The 7363-nt window shown below is 40.7% G+C and overlaps 1 pseudogene; it reads left to right on the top strand.

The window, feature by feature from the left end:
* Positions 1-791, top strand: LOC109242091 (annotated as a pseudogene).
* Positions 792-7363: the final 6572 nt, after the last annotated feature.

Here is a 7363-nt window from a genome sequence, read left to right as displayed (position 1 = left end):
ATGCAATGCCAATGGAGGAATTTAGTTGGGTGGAATGTCATGATGAATGGGTATTTGAAGTCGAATAACCCCGGGAAGTGCCTAAAGTTGTTCCGAGAAATGGCACAGAGGGGATTGAATGGGAATGATGCAACTGTAGTTATTGTGCTTACTGCTTGTGCTTGGTCAGCTCGGATGAAAGAAGGAAAATCTGTTCACGGGTCTCTTATTAAGGTATCTAAAGATTTGAATTTGATCACTATATGTATAGTAGATGCGGAAGAGCAGAAATTGCTCGTTTGATTTTTGATCAGATGTCGGTCAAGAACATAGTCTGCTGGAGTGCAATGATTTTGGGGTATTGCATTCATGGGAACCCGAAAGATGGGCTTAATCTGTATGCAGACATGCTGAGTAGTAGATTACAAGGTACAGAAAAAGATCATGTTAAGAACATGAAGCAAGGTGACGGGGATCGTGTGCTTCCAGATGAAATGACATTTGTGGGTGTCTTATGCGCTTGTGCCCGTGAAGGACTGTTAGCAGAAGCAAGAACACACTTTGGCGTCATGAGTGATTTGTTTGGTATAAAGCCCAATTTTGCACATTAGTGGTGCATGGCTAATCTTCTGGCAAATGCTGGCCTAATGCAAGAGGCAATAAAAACAATGAAGGACATACCAGCGGAGAGCAATTTACCACTGGAATCCCCATTGTGGTCTGAATTACTTGGCTCAACCCGCTTTAGAATTTTAGGAGAACAAATTGCAAATAAGTTGATTGAGGAAGATCCCAAGAATTTTAGGGTCTGAACTTAGCTTACTAGGCTTTATCAGCTCTAGTCGTGCGCCTTGGGAACTCCCCACCTTTCCATCATAGCCGTTGGATTGCTTTGCCCCGAGGTCGAGCGTCGATAGCCCTCGAGGGCAAAGCTCTACCCTAGTCTCGAACCTTGTGAAATATGCTTACGAGCCATCATAATGACAGAAAATTGGACCCTCCAATTTCACCGTATACAGATAGTCCCCACATTTCTTAGAGTGAAAATGATAAGAAATAATCTTGAATTCTTGCCCCTCGGGTACTTCCGTAATGACGGCAGTCATAAGGTTCCAAAAGACGATGTACACACGGCCCCTGAAAGCCTTCACATTGATTATAGCGGTTGGCTGTCTCTTGGCATCCTTCAGCGTGCATGTGGGGCCTCTATAAATACTTCTCTTCTCGTTTTTCACAACTCACTGTACCACCAAGCCCCAAAAAAAAGGTTCCTTCTATCTTTACTTCAGTTCTTTTTCAGAGACACAACTTCCATTTCTCTCTCGGAATCTTTTAAGAATGGCGAAAACTTCCGCCTCTGCTTCTCAGGAGAGCGTGACCTCCTCCTCTTCACCCGCGTCTAAAGGCAAAACGACAATGCCTCCTCGTACACACGGCCCCTGAAAGCCTTCACATTGATTACGACGGTTGGCTGTCTCTTGGCATCCTTCAGCATGCGAGCAGGGCCTCTTTAAATACTTCTCTTCTCGTTTTTCACTACTCATTGTACCACCAAGCCCCCAAAAAGGCTCCTTCTATCTTTACTTTGGTTCTTTTTCAGAGACGCAACTTCCCTTTCTCTTTCGGAATCTTTTAGGAATGGCAAAAACTTCCGCCTCTGCCTCTCAGGTGAGCATGATCTCCTCCTCTTCACTCCCGTCTAAAGGCAAAACGGCAATGCCTCCTCGTGCTAAGGAATGTGTTCCAGAAGTTTTTGCAATGCCTTCCGATTTTAAGTTTAAGAGACCTTCTTCGAAGCCTGAGCGCCGCGAGCCCGTGTCTTAGTATATTAGCTCAGTATCAGACATCGAAAGGGCAAGGACCGATTGCCGCTGGGGGGACGCGGTGCTTGTGGCGATCCCTATTCGGGAGGAGGATATAAGTTTGGATGGTGGTATATGACTTGTTGGTGCTTTTGGTTGAGGTCCCGGGGACCTCGGGGGTGATTTCGGATGGTTGGCGGAAGATTTTGAGTTGGGTTTTGGCAGCTGAAGATTTCCTATTGCTGTCATAACCGCACCTACGCCTAGGGGACCATAGGTGAGGGCTCACAGAAGCGGGAATGGAGCCGCATATACGGCCAAGGGGTAAGTCAGCTGGAACCGCAGAAGCGGTCACTAGAGCGCACCTACAATAGCGCAGGTGCGGGCATTTTGTCGCGGATGTGGAATTGGGATATTAAGTGAAAACCACAGATGCGGTTGGTTAGACTGCAGAAGCGGGACCGCAGAAGCGGAAGTAGGACCGCAGGCGCGGAATCCCTGGGTCAGAAGGTATATATTTCATCCTTCGCGATTTTTGAGTTATTCTTCACCATTTGCATGCTGGTTTGAGCTTGAGGGAGCGATTTGAAGAGGGATTTCAAGGGGATTTCATAGAGGTAAGGTTTTTGGACCCTAAACTCGTTTCTATGGTGTTATTTCACTGATTTGGCTTGAAATTAATGGAAATTATGGGTTAAAAATTGGGAATTAGGGCTTGGTGTTGGAGACCTTTGAGCGAGGGTGTGAGGGGTCATTTGTGATTGAATTTTGGGACTTTTAATATGAATGAACTCGTGGAGTGATAAGGATTCCGTTGATATAAATTTTGTCGGATTTCGAGACGTGGGCCCGGGGGTCGGGTTTTGGTTAATTTCGGGATTTGTGTTGTAATTTGATTTCTTTCGAGTGAGCTTTGTTCCCTTAGCATATTTTAATGGTTATGTACTGATTTTGGTTAGATTTGGTGCATCTAAAGGCCGATTCGAGACGCGAAGGCATCGCGGGCTAGAGTTTGGACCGGATAGAGGTGAGTAATGATTGTAAATGTTGTCTTGAGGGTACGAAACCCCGGATTTCACATTGTTGTGCTATTTTAAGGTGACGCACACACTAGATGACGAGCGTGGGGTCGTGCACCGTTGGAAATTGTGACTTAGTCCATACCGTATGACTGTTTTACTGCGTATTTGATTGAAAACTGTTTGCTATCATCATGTTTTGGGGTGAATGCCATATTTGTGCCTCGTGCGAACTATTTTGGACCCTTTAGGAGATTTTTACTACTATTCCTCACTATTTGACTTCATATTTGTACTCAGTCTTGCCGTATTTTACTGTTTTCATAATTCAGCCATATTTATTCTATTTTGACATCTTAAATGATATTTTGGGCTAAGCATCATATTTTACTATGCCCAAGTGGCTTTTAGAGATTTTTGACTGAATAGGGCCCAGAGCCTGTGATGTGAGGATAATATGGGATCGGTTGCGCGCCGCAACAGTATCATATTGATTCATGATTATGAGGTCGGGGGCCTGAGTTGTACGCCACAAGGTGGCTTGATATGAGGCCGAGAGCCTATTTGATTATGCCACGAGATTGCTTGATATTGCGCTTGGACCGTAAGAGGCCCCTCCTGGAGTCTGTACACCCCCAGTGAGTGCGGGTACCCAGTGTGATATATGATATAGCCCGAGGTGCTGATGTTGTTCCATGTTATTGCCCGAGGGGCTGATACGGGTGCTTGTGAGATAGCCCGAGGGGCTAGTTCTGTTGGTATTTTGCCCGAGGGGCCGAGTTATGTTTCTATCTGTTCACACTGCTTTTCATTCAGTCATTTAAACTGCTAAAAGATGTTTTAAAGAGGTTTCACTGAACTAAGGTGTTTTTACGAGCTTTCACTAGTTTATTGCATTGTATTGGTTTTTATACTGCCTCGTTGTAGCATTTTGCTGTGTTTTACGTGTTTTCTTATCGCTCAGCTTCCTTTACTTTTATTACTCACTAAGTTGGCGTACTCACATTACTCCATGCACCATGCGTGCAGATTCAGGAGCCTCGGGTCTCGCTAGCGAGTGCTGATTGCTTCCAGCAGGCGGTTCAGAGTCATTAGGTAGCTGCTCGGCGTTAACAACCCAGTGCTTCTCTCTCTTATCTTACTTTCCTTGTACTAGTTCTATAATAGACTGTGTAGTCCTTTTTCATACTCTTAGTCGGATGTTTAGATGCTCATGACTGGTGACACCCCGATGTCCGGCTGTGTTTATTTCCGCACTTGATCTAGTTCACTATATTTTTGGGTTTATCACTTATTAATGTCTTGATTATGAATTAAATAACTGTTAATTGGTATTGGGAGTTTGTGTCGGCTGGCCTTGTTTCACGATAGGCGCCATCACTACCGGGTCCAGATTTATGGGGCTACCCTTGGGTCCTACTCTTAGAAGATTATGCCTCACAAGGAAAAGACCTCCAATCAATGATCTTCCGCAATCCTAGAAAAGATGAATTAGAAGCTTCATCGAGCACTATTAAAGAAGAGGTAGAAGGACAAGGAAGCTCACGCAACTTAAAACATGTTTCTATACCTTTCTAGTTCTTAATACAAATATTATATTCTTGAGTTTACAAGTGTTACAAAAGATAGGTAGAGTTAAAAAACAAAACAAGAGTTATGTCAAGTTTAGACAAACAATATTGCTGAATATCGTTGGTGGTGAACGAACTAAAAACACTACTATTGTAACGAGTTACTGAAGATCTAAGAGAGCCCTTGTGACCCGAGGAAACTGGATGTAGGTACCACACTGGTGTTGAACTAGTGTCTTCTTTATTTTTATTCTGTACAATTTACTTCTGCTGCAAATCGAACCTGCCGAAAAAGTTTAGTCAACTAATTTCTTTCTTAGTCAACTAAGTTTTAAAATCGATTACAATTCACCCCTTCTTGTAATTTCATCTAGGATAGCAAAGCTTTTCCTATGCTAAAAGCCTTGTTTAATGTTTCCGTTCCTCCTGTCCAGAGGTATTTTCTACACATTGCTTCAATGAGTTTGATCACTTTCTTAGACCACACTGTATATGATTAGGGGTAAATTCTTTTTTATTTTATTATAGTTCACATTTTTTGGTAACTTAAATTTTTTTATTTACTAAGTAGGATATATACAGTAAAAAAAAAAGCACAATGTTTGAACACAGTCCAAATCTGCATGTATTCTAACTCTTCATTCCACTAATGCTACTACAAAATAGTACTATATAAGAGCAAAATTTTTCAAGGGTAAAAATTCAAATCCTATAGCTACCTGCTTAGCCTGGCTAGTATATAGCACCCCTAGAATGAATCTCTTGGACCACTTGCGTTATAATCACCTTTGAAATCCTGATTCATTATAATGTCAAAAGATCCTTAAGTTTCTTTCATGCGAAACACCATATACACAATAAGCTAATGTCATTCGATAGATAATTGCTTTAGAAGACTTTTCTCTTGCATAAGTAATAGCCTAACTGATTTCATTCTGCCAGCCCATGGCCTTTCTAGTCACCCCTTTGCCATTTTAATATTCTATCGCATATAGCAATAAAGAAAAGGATATATAAAGAATAGGTCCTTAATGTTTTCTATATCAGCATTGCACATGAGGAAGTTTAAGTCATAAATATCTTCACTTTGCCACTCTATCTCTGCCAGCAATTTAATATTGGCGAAATGGCCTTCTGGCCACTTAAACTTGCTCTCATTTGTAAGGTCGATACACAAACTTACACCATTCCCATTTGAACACTCAAACTCACGTATTTGGTAACTAATAAACCTATATGGCCGTTGACCATGCACATGTGGCAGTGACAGTGGTGATGTGGACAAAGAGTGTGCAAGTCACGTAAATTAGACGCGTGACTATAATTATTTTGATTTTAAAAAATATAAAATATAACAAAATAATTGCAAATGAAACAGAAAGAAAATAAGCCCTCACCCTACCTTACCCCCACCCCAAATCAGTAATACCATTATTCCCCTAACCTCTTCCTGTTTCTTTTCCCCTTTTCCATTGTCGTCTGCCCCACATCCCCTTTTTTTCTTTCTCCCCCATTCCAATCTTTCCCCACCTCTTCCTCTTTTTGTTTCAAACCCAGCATAGAGAAAAACAAAAAAAAGCAATGAATTTAAAAAATCTGTCAATCCTTTCTCCCACATTAACTCCATCTCTCTTTTTTGTATCCATCTCAGACTAGAAGATAGATAGAGAAAAGAGAAATACCATTGGAAAATTATCGAGTTTTAGCCGGAAAATCCACTTACGGTGTCTGACTTCTTCTCTCTTTCTGATTTTACCATTAATGTCCTTTTTGGACATAGCCTCGCGGGCTCTCTTGATGCCTTGACGGATTTTAACAGGTGCCCATCGGCTCTATGACTTGGGGTATGAATTCTATGGATTTTATTAAAAGTGAAAGATGGAATGGATTTTATGGAAGTTCATGGGGGATTGAGGCATGTGGTCAGGTTATGGCTGAGATTTTTCTCGAACTGCAACACTAAAAGTTGTAAAAGAAATAGTGAAAGAAGTAAAATAAGAAAGAAATTTTGATAAATTAGTTTAAGGAAAAGGGACCCTCAAATGACACATGTAAAATAATAAATGGTCTTAGAATTTGACGTGTTCTTCCTGTCAGGCAATTGAACTACACGCTCTGACGAAGGGGTTTATTTATACTCAGTTGGTTGAGTTGAGGTGCTAAAATGGGAAAATCAAAAGTTTATATATCGGCTTTAATATTCATTACAAGTTTAAGTGGCCACGAAGCCATTTCGCCATAATATTGATAGCCAACTGTAGAATAAAGCACTATTTGGATGATCCTTAATTGTTACATGGTATTTCCTCTATTGGACCTTTGGAAATTCTCCTCTCAGCTTGAAGTATATTTCCTTAATAGATAAATTCCCTAACTGGTACACATCATCTTCAAAAAAGCCAGCTTATGCAAAAATTGATTTGGCCTTCAAAATCTTTTGTAAGACATGAGGCTTGTGGCAACTACACATCCCATACCTCTTTACCCTTCACATAATAGCTATGAACATATTGCACCAACTTTTTTTCAAGTACTTTTATTAACCTCACTGCACAATTATAGGAAAAATATCAATAAGAATTTCAAGGTAGATTTGATTTATCTAAAGAAAAAAACAACAATCAGGGCAAATATGGAGTTCAAGTGGTCCAAATATGGAGCAATATCGACCAATTCAATGATCTAGAATGAGTTTGAACACCATGAAAAAATGCCATGTTAGTAATTGAGGAGATAAGACCTTGATATATCTACTTTTACAACTCAAAGTTTCTAACACATTTGCTTTTTTACACTAATAGGAAGCTAGGGGGAGGGCTGCTAGAGCTTCTTCAAATAATTGAGGAACAAGGGCCACTAAAACAATAAAATAAAAAAAAGCACTGATATTCCCTGTTTAGACTTGGCTAAGACTTATTTTTTGCTTGGGATAATTTCACATAAATACAACTCACACATCTGACTTGCAACATAATAGCCTAGATATCACTTT

This window comes from Nicotiana attenuata, unplaced genomic scaffold, assembly GCF_001879085.1.
Source record: "Nicotiana attenuata strain UT unplaced genomic scaffold, NIATTr2, whole genome shotgun sequence".
Lineage (NCBI taxonomy): Eukaryota > Viridiplantae > Streptophyta > Magnoliopsida > Solanales > Solanaceae > Nicotiana > Nicotiana attenuata.
This window is presented reverse-complemented; position numbering and strand designations above follow the sequence as displayed.